We start from the raw sequence: 14,146 nt of genomic DNA on the forward strand, positions 1-14,146 counted from the left end.
CTCAAAATGTAATAGCTATTTTAAATCCTGTGGGGAAAAAAATTTCGATTCCATAAAACATTGAGATCACAAGTATTTTTTCCAGAAGATACACAGGACAGCCTATTTAAAGGGAGGTTTGAAGGCTGAAATGTAGAGCAAGAGTGGCAATACTTCATCTTTTCAAGAACTTCTGTCGATAGAGCCAATTTTTTTTATATCCAAATAATTATAACATTTAAGGCATAAAATAAACTAATATGTTAAGAAACTAGCTTAGTGCATTAAATTGCTTTTTGAATTCCACTGTGATTTTCCCATGCCTCTAATGTACTTCCTTTCGTATCATTTTGTTTTTCAACAATGTGAATTATTTTTATACTAAACTAGTTTTAACCTAAACAAGACATAATTTGAATGGCAAAGCAGCAAAGAGAATCATCCTGTTAATTAATTCTTGAGCCAAATGATGTTTTCAGAGATTCTGATGTGTCATCACTCCCCTCATCATGGGAAATAAGCACTGAACTGGAATTACAAATGAAATCATACTTGTTATTACCTTCAAGGTACTCTCAATCATAAAAAAAATGAATGTAGAATGAAGTGATCTTATAATTATAAAAATAATCCTTAAAAAATATTTTAAAAGGGCAATAATTATTTATTGAGTGCTTACAATATATAAACATGTATCCTTATCCTGAAAACAACTTTTTTCCAACTAAAAAGGAAAACAAACCACAAAACTATAAAGATTTTGGCTTATCCTAAAGAAGATATTTAGAGGTTCACAATAAAAACTAGAATGAGTTAGCAAAACAAGCGAAATGAAATAATTAGTAATAGGAACAGAGCAGACTAGGTTGTTGACAGTAGCAAGAAATTAGCATAGGGACACCCAAAATAAGACTTGCATAATCGAAAATTGTTTGGAATACCTCTGAATCTAAGAAGAGTTACTTTCAATATGAAAACAAGAAAAGAAGGCAGCCGCACTAAAATGTGGCTGCTGGACAAAGAAGTTGCTCTCACATGCCAGGAGCACAACTCAAGTAAATGTCTCGGCCTAATGAAAAACTACTATGTGTAACTCATAAATAGTTAAAATAAGAAGTGCTAATCTGTAAGTGCCAAGAGTACCACAAGTGCAGAAAAGAATTATGGAATGTATCCTCTGTAGTTAGCATCTGTTGTTATTTAGGAAGCTGAACCACTCAATTTCTCTGCAAATCAGGCACAAAAAAAAAAAGCGGTGAAAATTCTTACTGAAATAAATCATTTACTGAATATCTGAAATCCATATATTTTACCGGAAAAACAAAACTCAAAAAGTAAGCCCCATCACTACTATTAGATCACAGGCCATAGTATTCTTTCTACCAATGGACAGGATTACTTTACAGTCGTGTAGACTAAATCTCCTAACCTACTGGGGCTTTTTCACCTGCATATGAAGTCCCAACTAATATGTACATCTTGGAATATCTTGTCTAGAACATAGTTGAGCATCTACAAACCAGCAAACGTTGCCTTCCCTAGACACCCAAACTCTTCACATCCCAATGTCCTGCAATAATCCTCAGGCCATCAATGAGTGCTTTTGTATAGTACTTGGTTCACTAAACTGCCTTGTACACAGCAGCAAATTCAGGGGAGAGGGAATAGGGGATACTGACAACAGCAAGTGACAGTAAGGGAAAAGAGAAAATCTAAAGGCATACATCATTAAAAAAAAGTCTTTGGCCAGGTGCAGTGGCTCACACCTGTAATCCCAGCACTTTGGGAGGCAGAGGCGAGCACTGCCTGAACCCACGGGTTAAAGTCCAGCCTGGGCAACATGGTGAGACCTCGTCTCTACAATAAATAAAAAAATTAGCTAGGCATGGTGGTGTGTGCTTGTAGTTCCAGCTACTTGGAAGGCTGTGGTGGAAGGATCACTGAGCCCAGCAGGTTGACGCTGCGGTGGCTGTAAGCATGCCACTGCACTTCAGCCTAGCTGATGGAGTGAGAAAAAGTATTTGGAAACAGTTTCATAACTCCTTATAACGTTAAAGTTTACCATAAGACACAATGATTCCATTCCTAGAAATTTCCCTAAGAGGAATGAAGACACAGGACCACACAAAGACTTATATGCAGATGTTCACAGCAGCATTAACCACAAGTGCCATAAACTGGAAGCAAGTCCAATGTCCACCAGCTGAGAAATGAAGCAACAAAATGTGATGTATTCATATAATGGAATACTATTTGGCCACAAAATGAAAGAAATACTGATGTATGCTATCATATGAACAAACCGCAAAAACATGCTAAGCAAAAGAAAGCAGATGCGAAAAGGCTACACATTATGATTCCATTTATATGAAATGTTCAGAAAATATAAATGGACACAGTTGTAAAGCAGATCAGTGGCTGCCTGGAGTTGCAGGGGGAACAGGGATAATACCTGGGGTAATGAAATATTCTAAAAGTGGATTTTGGTGATGGCTCTGTAAACAACTCTAGAAATTTACTAACAATCATTGAATCGTACACCTACAAATCATGAATGTTATTATATACAAATTATACCTCAATATAATTGCTTAAAAATATAGTCAATTGATGTGGGAGCAAATGGCTTTACACAGTTCTGTGAGTACCCTTTATTTTCAGCAAAATCTAATATTAACAGCAATAATAATGAAGATTCTGGGTTATCAAGAACTGGCTTGATCATTTGTATTCTATGCCTTAATTTAATTTAAAATGTTTAAGAATATATACCATTCAAAAAGTTAAATTCTTTTAAAGAGAACAGGAACCCTCTAGTCTGAGTTTACACAATAGCTAGCTAGGCTTAAGACTGGATATTCATTCTACAAATCCATATATTTTACTGGAAAAACAAAATTCAAAGAGTAAGCCCCATCACTACTATTAGATCATAGGCCATAGTATTATCCTTCTACCAATGGATAACATTACTTCAAATTTGCAAAAAAGGAAAATATAAAATCCTTAAAAGGATCAGTATGTATCTATGTTCCTGCTATATAGGTGATATGTAATGTTCAATAAATTACCCCCAGGACCCAAGAGGCAGAAATATTATTTAAACATTATTTGTATCTAATATTTACAGTAATTACCAAGAAGAGCTCCTTAAATGTAGCTATGTGACAGTGATTGTTTCACCAATTAATATCACTAATATCATCCTTTAGAGACTCAGCAGAGGAAGCATGGCAAAACAGAACATTAAATTAGAAGTTAGGACAAATAGGACATTTTTCTAGTATCTAGCTGTAAAATTTCATTGGGCTTCAAATGCTTCATATGAAAAAGGAGTTGTACTATTTCTAAGATCCTCTTTCAGTACAAAAACAGATGAGTCAATGGTTATTACAGCAGCAAAAAATTTACTGAATGCTTATTACATGCCATGCATGATTCTAAGCATTTGAGATGCTTTTAAGTTATACGCATTAGCTCATAATTCTCATAGCAACTCTTTGAGGTAGGTACTATTACTATTCCCATTTAATGAATGAAGAAGCCGGGGGTAAGAACTAGCTAACTCGGTCCAAGTCTCAGACTAGTCAGTGACAATGTCAGGATTCACACCCAGGCAGTCCAGCTTAACACTGTGCTACAATTACCTATTCCACCTCTACAAATCTGACAAGAGAGCTAACTGCTAAGTAGTGGTAGTGGGTAAATGACAGCTCTAGTGTTTCCTGCAGAAAATAAACATTATAATAATGATACCTAATATTTATGAAATATTTACTATGTCTAGGTATTATTCTAATGCTTTACATGGACTGTGTCACTTATTTTCATAACCTTAAAGACAGGTACTATGAAGTGATATTTAAAGAGATATAATAGTGTCCAAGGGCCTCAAGAACCAGGATTTAAGCCCAGGAAGTCTGACTATAAAGCCTAAACTCTTTAAACATTACTATTTTATTTGACTATGAGTTCTAGTTTAAAGGAATATACCTTTCCAAAGGAGAAGCCAGAAAATAATTAGGTAAATCAAAGCTGGGGCCAGAATATACTTAGTATCAGAAAACTAAGCCACAAAAGCAGGCCTTGCTCTGAATCATATGGCAGAACCCAGGGCTTTAGACAAGACCCTTGCCAACTACCCAGAACAGAGAGGGAGGGGAGACAGAAGAGGCCTATTATATAACAGGCAGCACCTACATAGAAAGTGTATACCCCAAAAAATCCCGGATGCTTATACTCTTTCCTTTCTAATTCTCTCTCCCTTGTCAGATCCTATGGGAATCAGCACATAGACGTTATGTTGAAAATATATTTTACCGAAATGTGAAGAAATCCCAAAGATTAACACATATTTTAGCAAAGACAAAACCAGGCTCATAATACTTTATTTCATTTGGTGCAGATTTCAAGCATTAAGCATTCTCTCCTAGCTTCTGTAAATCCTATTTCTATTCCCTAGAACATCCTCAACTATAGCTTGTTTCTTGCTTAGATGGCCACAATTAACAATAAGCAAAGAGTATGGCCGGAAGTGAGCGCCCATCATGTGGCTTAGGCCCGGTAAACAGAGTACTATACACATACATGTACATGCATGCACACACACACACACACACACACACACACACACACACACACGAGTGCACATACACTCCCCCCATGTTAATTAGTTTCACTTTGAACTCATGGCCACAAATTTCAAGTGGGTCTCCAGTTCTGACCAGCAATGCTATTGTACTTCTCTGGTCATTTTCTTTCCTACTCTCTGAAATACCTATTTTAAATCTTTTCTTTACTCTTCCAATTCTCACTCTCCATACCTCCACCACTTTCAGAACGATCCTACATCTGATTATATTATCCCATGTATTTATTTACACTGTCCAAATCCACCAACCTATCACTAACGTTTCCTTTTCTCTTGTTATAGTGGGTCAACTATATTATCTAAGGCCAAACCTTCTATTTGTACATTGGGTTCTGACTTCCCTATTCTTAAAGGAAGCCAAAGGAAAAAAAAAACCACATTAATTTTAAAGGATTAAGAACTAGACATTAACTATAAATGGATTAAATGTTACAATTAGAAGATACAAATTGTCAGGCGGAAAATCTCTTCTGGATAAGGAAACACAGTTTGTGTAATAAGGTTGTCTTTAGGAAAACAATTTTGCTATCAAGTTGTCAGCTGATTTAGCTGCTCAATTTCATAGAAAACCACAATTAACCGATAAACTATCATTATTTGGAGGGATATTTTGCAGATATTTTAAGAAAAAGTGTTGCTGCCAATGATGACATTTGAGCTTTCAAATGAAAATTGTAATTTTGGAAAACATCTATCTATCACTGTGAGCATGATATCTTTCCAATACCTAAAAGCTTCCGCATGAGATTGGTGGTGAAATTAGTGATTGTGATTTTTGGATAGTATGTAAGAAAATGAACCTTTGGAAATCAGTGCAGCAACATTTCCCAAATGATAAATGCATGCCTCAAAATCATACATGGGTAAAAAAGATCTATTCAAAATGTAAAGAGATCGATATATTTTAATGTAACAGAAAATGAAAAGTTCATTGCCACAGCTTTAGATTCCAAATTATAGCCAACCTTTAAGAAGCTACTGCTTGTCAAGTTCTGTTGTAGTATCAAAGAAGAATATCCACAACTACCTAAAAGGCTATTAAAGTACTCATCCACTTTCAAACTAAAAATCTAACCAATCTTTCTATGTACTTCAATTAAAACAACACATTGCAACAGATTAAATGCAGAAATAGATGTAAGAATCTATTCTCTTCTATTAAGTCAGATATTGGAGAATCGTGAAACCTTTAAAATAATGCTACTCTTCTAACTTCTTTTGGAAAATAACTGTTTCAAGTAGTATATTACATTAACATGTAATGAGTCTGATTTAAATTTTTTTAAGTATCAGGTTTATTTCTAATATGATCAACATAATCTACAAAAACAAAAGTTCACTGAGAGCTTCAATAGTTTTTAAGAGTGTAAAGAGGTCTGTCCAGAGGTCAGAAAACCTGAACTGCTGCTCCAGAGAAACTTACACAGGTGCAGAGAAGAAATGTTCAAACAGGCAAACAGCGTAAAACCCCAATACATCTCCAAATGTATCTTATACAATGTACAAAATAAATTTCATTTAAATTATAAAGATTTAAAAATTATTAGTATAATATTTCACTGTTTAGAATACCATAATGTATTTAATTTCTTCCTTTCATTTTTTTCTAACCTTTTTACAGTACAAATGTGCTGTAACATACTCTTATATATATATATATGCATGTATGCTTTGTCTAATCACTTTAAAATAAATTTATAAGCCGGGTTTGGTGGCTCAGCCTGCAATCCCAGCACTTTGGGAGGCCAATGCAAGTGGATTGCTTGAACCCACGGGTTCGAGACCAGCCCCGACAACTTGGTGAGACTTCGTCTGTACAATAAAATAAAAAATTAGCCAGGTGTGGTAGTGTGCGCCTATAGTTCTGGCTACTTGGAGGGCTGAGGCAAAAGGATCACTGGAGTTCTGCAGGTTGATGCTCGGATGGCTGTGAGCGTGCCACCGCACTCCAGCCTGGGCGACAGAGTGAGACTCCAACTCAAAATAAAATAAATTTATATAAGTAGAACTGCTTGGTTAAACATATGCATTACTAAAATTCTGTTTTATCTGCCAGGATTTCCCTCCAAATACCCATAATGGGAGTACCAGGAAAGAAGAGAGAAAAGAGAACAGAAAAAAATATTCAAAGAAGGAATGGCCAAAACTTTTCAAATTTATTGAAAAACAATAACCTATATATACAGCAAGCACAACGAACTCCAAGGAAGATAAACATGAAGATATCCACAAATAGACATATCATAGTAAAAATTGGTAAAAGTAAAAAATGTGGAGAAAAGTCTTAAAAGCAGTAAGAGTAAAAGAAGATTTACTATTTACCAGGAAACGCCAATAAAATTAACAGCTGACTTCTTAACAGAAACAGTGGAAGCAAGAAGCAGTGCAATAACATATTCAACATACTAAAACAAAACAAAACAAAACAAAACAATCAACAAAGAATCCTATGTCAGCAAATCTATCTTTCCAAAAATGAAGGAGAGGTCAGGTACAGCAGCTCACATCTGTAATCCCTGTGTTTTGGGGGGCTGAGACAGGAAGATCACTTGAGGCCAGGAGTTCGAGACCAGCCTGTACAACATAGTGAGACCCTGTCTTTACAAAAAAAAAAAAAAAGTAGGTGGAGAAATAAAGATATTCACCTGTAAACAAAAGCATAGAGACTCTGTTACTAACAGACTTGCCTTACAAGAAATACTAAAGAAAACAATTCAGGCTAAAAGCAAGTAACCTCAGACAGTAATAAACACAAAAAAACTAAGAGCCCCAGTAAAAGCAGTTTCAGCTAAAAAGAACATCAGCAAAGAAATTAAAATGCTATAATTTAGAAAACAATGCAAAAGAAAGCAATAAAGGAGGAATAGAGAAACAAAAGACATACGAAACAACAAAATGGCAGACATAACTCCAACTATACTAATAAATAACATTAAATCTGAATAGAGCAAATAACTCAATCAAAAGACAGAGATTGTCAGTCTGGAGTTAAACAAAACAAAACAAAAAACAACCATGATTCAAACACATACTGCCCACAGGAGACACATTTTATTTTCAAAGATATAACCAGCTGGAAAAGAAAAGGATAGAAAAAAAATATCATGCAAACAAGCCAAAAGAAAATTAGAGCAGCTATATTAACATCAGACAAAACAGACTTCAAAACAAAAGTGTTAGCAATGAAAGGCCATTTTATAATGATAAAAGGATTAATCCATCAGGAAGATATAACAATTACAAACATACATGCATCTAACAATAGAAAAACCTGAATAAATTTAAAGGAACATCCCAGCACTTTGGGAGGCCAAGGTGAGAGGACTGACTGAGCCCATGGGTTTGAGACCAACCCAGGCAACTTGGTGAGACCTCAACTCTACAATCAAATCCAAAAAAAAGTTAGCCAAGTGTGGTGGCACATAGTTCCAGCTACTTGGAAGGCTGAGGCAGAAGGATCGCGTGAGCTCAGCAGGTCAAGGCTGCGGTGGCCATGAGCGTGCCAGTGCACTTCATTCTGAGTGACACAGTGAGACTCCAACTCAGAAAAATATACATAAAAAATAAAAAATAAAGGAACAGAAACAATAGAATGTGTATTCTTCAACTACAAAGGAATGAAATTAGAAATCAACAGCAGGAAAATTTGGGAGTTTCACAAATATGTGGAAGTTAAACAACACACTCCTACATAATCAATAGTTCAAAGACGTCAATGGGAAATGAGAAAATACTTTGAGATTAATGATAATGAAGATAAAATATATGAAAACTTATAGAATGCAGCTAAAGCAATACTCACGAGGAACATTTATAGTTGTAAATGCCTATATTAAGAAAAAGATCTCAAATCAATAACACAACCTTCCATCTTAAGACACGGTAAAGAAAGAAGGGCAAACTAAATCCAAAGCAAGCAGAAAGAAGAAAACAATAAAGATTAAAGTGAAAATTAATCAAATAAATAATAGAAAAACAGAGAATCAGTGAAGCTAAAAACATTGATTCTATGGAAAGATCAAGACTGACAAATCTTTAGATAGACTGACCAGATAAGAAAGACACAAATTATAAAAATCAGAAGCAGGCCGGACTCAGTGGCTCAGCCTGTCATCCCAGCACTTTGGGAGGCTGAGGCGAGTGGATTGCCTGAGTGGATTGCCGTGGGTTTGAGACCCGCCGGAGCAATCTGGCAAGACCTCGTCTCTACAATACATAAAAAATTAGCTGGGTGCGGTAGCACGTGCCTGTAGTTCCGGCTACTTGGAAGGCTGAGGCGGAGGGATAGCTGGAGCCCAGCAGGTCAAGGCTGCAGTGGCCGGGAGCGTGCCACTGCACTCCAGTCTGGGCGACAGAGTGAGACTCCAACTCAAAAAAAAAAAAAAAAAAAACAGAAGCAAAAGAGGGGGCATTACTACTGACACTGCATAAAAAGGATAACTAAGAAATACTATAAACAACTACACCAACAAATTACAAAACTTTGACAAAATAGACCAATTCCTAAAGAGACACTAGCTACCAAAGCTGACTCAAGAAGCAAGACTATAGAAAGAGACCTGTAATAAGGGAATAAATTGAAATAATAATTTAAAAACAAAAAAACCTATCCACAAAAAAGGCCTGGACTCAGACAGCTTCACCATTGAATTTTACCAAACATTTAAATAATTAGTACTGATTCTTAATTCTTCACAAATACTTACAAAAAACAGAAGAGTAGATGGATTAATCCTTTTATCATGATAAAATGTCCTTCTTTGCTAATACTTTTGTTTCGAAGTCTATTTCGTCTGATGTTAATACAGATGCTCTGATTTACTTGTGGCTTGTTATTTGCATGATGTTTTTTCCTATCCTTTTCTTTTCAAAAACAGAATAAGTTTCAATTCATTTTATGAGGCCAATATTATTCCAATAACGAAACCAGGCAAAGATAGCACTAGAGAACTACAGACTAGTATCTCTTATGAATATCGATGCAAAAATACTCAACAAAATACTAACAAACCGAATCCAGCAATATACAGAGTTATACATCATTAACATCCTGATAATGGGCATCTACAAAAATTTATAATGAACATATTAAACTTAATGGTGAAAAATTGGATGCTTTCTCCCTAAGATTAAGACAAGAATTACCAGTCTTTCCACTTGTATTCAACAGTGTATTGCAAGCCTTAGCCAGGGCAATTATGGAAGAGAAAAAAGTAAAAGGCATTCAGATTGGAAAAAGAAGCAAAACTTTTTATCTGCTGATGACATGACCCTATAATAGAAAATCCTAAGGGAAACCACTAAAATACTATTAGAACTATTAAATGAGTTCAGTAAGGTAGCGGGATACAAGATCAACATACAAAAACCAATTATATTTCTATATACTTGAAATGATCAGACTGAAAATGAAATTAAAACATTTATTCCATTTACAATAGAATCAAAAAAATTAAAATACTTAGGAATAATAAAATACTTAGGAATGACATGTTTAAATAGTTGTTTCTTGCCCCACTATAATTAACACTATCTTGTCATATTTATGTTTTCTTGTAAAACTATACTCTGAGAACTACAAAACACTGCTGAAAAAAAAAACTAAAGATCTAAATAATTGGAAAAACATTCCTTGTTCATGGATTGGAAGACTTAATGCTGTTAAAAGGGCACTATTCTCCAGAGCGATCTACAGATTTAATACAATCCCTATCAGAATTGGCAAGCTGATATTAAAATTCATTTGGAATTGTAGGAGACCCAGAGTAGCTAAAACAATACTGAAAAAAGAAGAGCAAAGTAGGAGGACTCACATTTCAAAACTTACAGTACAAAGCAATAGTAATCAATACAGTATGTACTAGCGTAAGAACATACATGCAGAGCAAAGGAAGAGAAGTGAAAGTCTAAAAATAAACTCTCATGCTTATGGTCAACTGATTTTTGACAAGACTACTCAAGGAAAAAAGAATAGTCTTTTCAACAAATGGTGCTGCAATATTTGGATAGTCACATGAAAAAGAATTAAATTGGATCCTCATCTCACGTCATATACAAAAACTAACTCAAAATGGGCTAAATACCTAAATGTAAAACTCAGAAGAAAACATAGGACAAAGCTTCATTACACTGAATTTGGCAGTGATTCCTTGGATATGACAACAAAAGTATAGGAAACAAAAGCAAAAAGAGACAAATAGGACTATAAACTAAAAGACTTTGGTGTTTCAAGGGACATCACAAAAGTGAAAAGACAACTCACAAAATAAGAGAACATATTTGCAAATCATGTATCTGATAAGGGACTTGTATCCAGAATAAAGAACTTCTAAAATGCAATAACAAAAAGAATAACACAATTAAAATGGGCAATTGATGGCCCACTAAAAATGGCCACATATTACATGATTCCATTCATATGAAATGTCCAGAACAAAGAAATTCAGAGAAAAAAGTAGATTAAGGCTTGGGGTGGAAGGGGTGGGTGCTGGAAAAGGCAAATGGCTGTGTTCCCTTTGAAAGCATGAAAATGTTCTAAAGTTAGCTGTGGTGATAACTGTACATATCTATGAATGTACAAAAAACATTGAGGGGTACACTTTAAATGGATAAATTTAAAATGTAAATTATATGGTATGGGATTGCTGTTCTTGTTTTCCTAAAGATGAAACTTTCATTTTCTCGTATGCTGTTTTGTTTTTTTTTTAAGATGAGTTTACAGTGAGTTTTGTCTGCAAAAAGTTTTTTCAGTGTTTACATCCATCTTTTTCCTTATAATTTCTGGATCTAATATCATGTTTAAATAGTTGTTTCTTGCCCCACTATAATTAACACTATCTTGTCATATTTATGTTTCCTTGTAGATGATCTTGCATCTTTTCTGGAAAATGGAAGTGACTTCATTCCCTATTTTTCCTCCATGGTTCTAACACCATCACTCAGTATCTTCCCAACTCCTCATGCTGCCTATGTTAGCACTCTCTTCCCAGAAAACACCATTTCCTAGCTCATCCACAGAATAGAAGCCTGGCTGGAAAGCTCTCAAATTCCTGCTAGGTTATAAAGTCGCAACCCACCCCATTCTCCAAACTTATCCATAACTACACCATCCCTCCACAGCATCTTGCCAGGCCAGACCCTCTACCTTTAGTTTAGAGTCTGTCCTCTTCCACCTTCTTCGATCCCTGTTCAGTCATTTCACGTCTCTTCTGCCTCTTCAACTGTTCCCTTGATTTGCTCATTCCCCTTAGCACATCCAGTTTATTCTTCTTGAGTTTATCCCACAAACTTGTATCCTTTCTCTCTTATTTATTGCCTTCCTGTTGCAGTGAAACTTCTTGAAAGTGTAATCCAGTGCTTCCTGTTCAAAGCTGGCTATCAGATTCAAACACTCATCATTTATCATCTAGGCTACACTACAGATTACTTCCATCCGATTAACTATCTATACTTGGGATTTTTAATTTTTAATACATAGTTGGGTCCACAATCTCCTGAAATTTGTATGTATCTGAGCATTTTTGAGGTTATAGTTTTCACAAAATTTACAGAGTGGCAAGACCCCAAAATGTTGCTTACTGTTTTCATGGACAGACTGACCTTTTAAAATACAAACATGATCATGCCATTGGCTTGCTTAAAGTCTTTCAGTATCTTCCCAACTCCTTGAAGATAAAACTCAAACTCTGTTATGATATACAAGGCCCCTTCATGTTACTCCTTAACTCTTTAGTACAATCTCTGAACACCACCTCCGCCTATCCCTATCTTGGTCTCCTCTAGACAACTAGTTATGACACGCAGAACATATGCCCATCTGCTTCAGGGCCTTTTTACAAGCCTCTTCCCTACCTTAAATCATCCACTTATACCTAGCTCTCTACACTGGCCCTCCAAGACTCAGGTATCACAATAGGAAATCACTTTCTGTTTCCTCCAGTCAGGATTATGGCATTCTATGTATACTACTATAATAATTTTTATCACACACTATTATAAATATTAACTTATCCCTCTTCCTCACTAGATTCTAAATGCTCAAAGAGTAAGAAAAATATTTTCCATTCCCATATTCCTAGTGTCTGGTGCTCATATATTTACTGAATAAATCACCCTACATTCTATTCTCAACCCACTGCAAACCATTCTAAATTCAATACTCTTAACTAGTCTCTGGAAACTATGGAAACCATGTAAAATCAATATACACTTCTCTTCACCAAATTTGATCATCTTCTCATTCCTCATCGAGCTTCAACCTTTCAGTCCTTACTTTACTTGACCTATCAGAAACATCGGACACAGCTGACCACGTCCTCTTTCCTTTTCTCGTCTTTGTTGATTTATTTTTTGGGCGGTGGAGTCACTGTCACCCAGGCTGGAGCCCAGTGGCACGGTCATGGCTCGCCAAAGCCTCAACCTGCCGGGCACAGGCAACCCTCCTGTCTCAGCCTTCTGAGTAGCCGGGGCCACAGGTGCTTGCTACCACGCCCAGCTGTTTTTTTTTTGGTAGAGATGAGGTCTTGCTATGTGGCCTAGGCTGGTCTCAAACACCTGGGCTCAAGTGATCTTCCTGCCTTGGCCTCCCAAAGTGCCGGGATTGTAAGTGTGAGCTGCTGCACCCGGCCATGTCCTCTTTCTTCATCTGGCCTCCTGGATCCTGTTGTCACTTATCCTTCTGAGCAGTTTCCTTGACCTGACCTTTGTATGTGCCTCAGGCTGAGTCCTCAAATTCTTCTTCATTTATTCTCTCTAGGTGACTTTCTAGTGTCATGATTTCAAGTCTATTTGCTGACAATTCCCAAGTTTACACCTGGTTATACAGGTGGGTACACTTTGTAAAATTTCACTGAGCTAAACAGTGATGAAAATAGGTGTTTTCCTATTTCTCAAGGGACTAGCTTACCCAGGCATGAATGAAACTACGTAAAGGATGGTAGTTTACCTAAAACAATAAAGTTAAATGGACCACAAGGACTTCAGAAAAGATGAGGCAACCGCCAACGTTTACTGAGAGCTTTCTGAGTGCAGGCACTCTGCTGAACCCTTTGTTCTGGTTATCTTGCTGAATTTCACAACATGTGAAGCGGGTACTGTCACAAGCCCATTTTACAGACAAGGAGATGTTAAGGAACACTGCACCTGCAGTGGGAACGTGGCTAGGGTTCCAAGGTGGGAATTTTCCAAGATGAGAAAGCAGCGTCTTATTTTTTTCAGATGAGGGCATCTGGCCACCCTCTGCAGGCACAGCGATGGGACCAGAATGCCAAGTGTGCTCCAGCCCTCCTCTCCTCGGATGTCCGGACCGGAGGCTGGAGCCTTGAGCCGCGCCGCGTCCACCCCTGGGGCCAGCGGATGGGGCGGGAGGCGCTCGAAAAACACTTCATCTAACACCCGCTTCCAGGCTGAAAGTCTGGGGCCTGCCCTAGGACGAGGCCTTTGCCCCAACACCCCAAGGCCCCGACGGCTTCAGCAGGAGCGAGTGAAAACCGCCAGGCGGGATGGTCAGGGGAGGCC

The sequence above is a fragment of the Carlito syrichta genome, unplaced genomic scaffold (assembly GCF_000164805.1).
Source record: "Carlito syrichta isolate Samal-C Ts95f unplaced genomic scaffold, Tarsius_syrichta-2.0.1 Scaffold304147, whole genome shotgun sequence".
Classification (NCBI taxonomy): domain Eukaryota; kingdom Metazoa; phylum Chordata; class Mammalia; order Primates; family Tarsiidae; genus Carlito; species Carlito syrichta.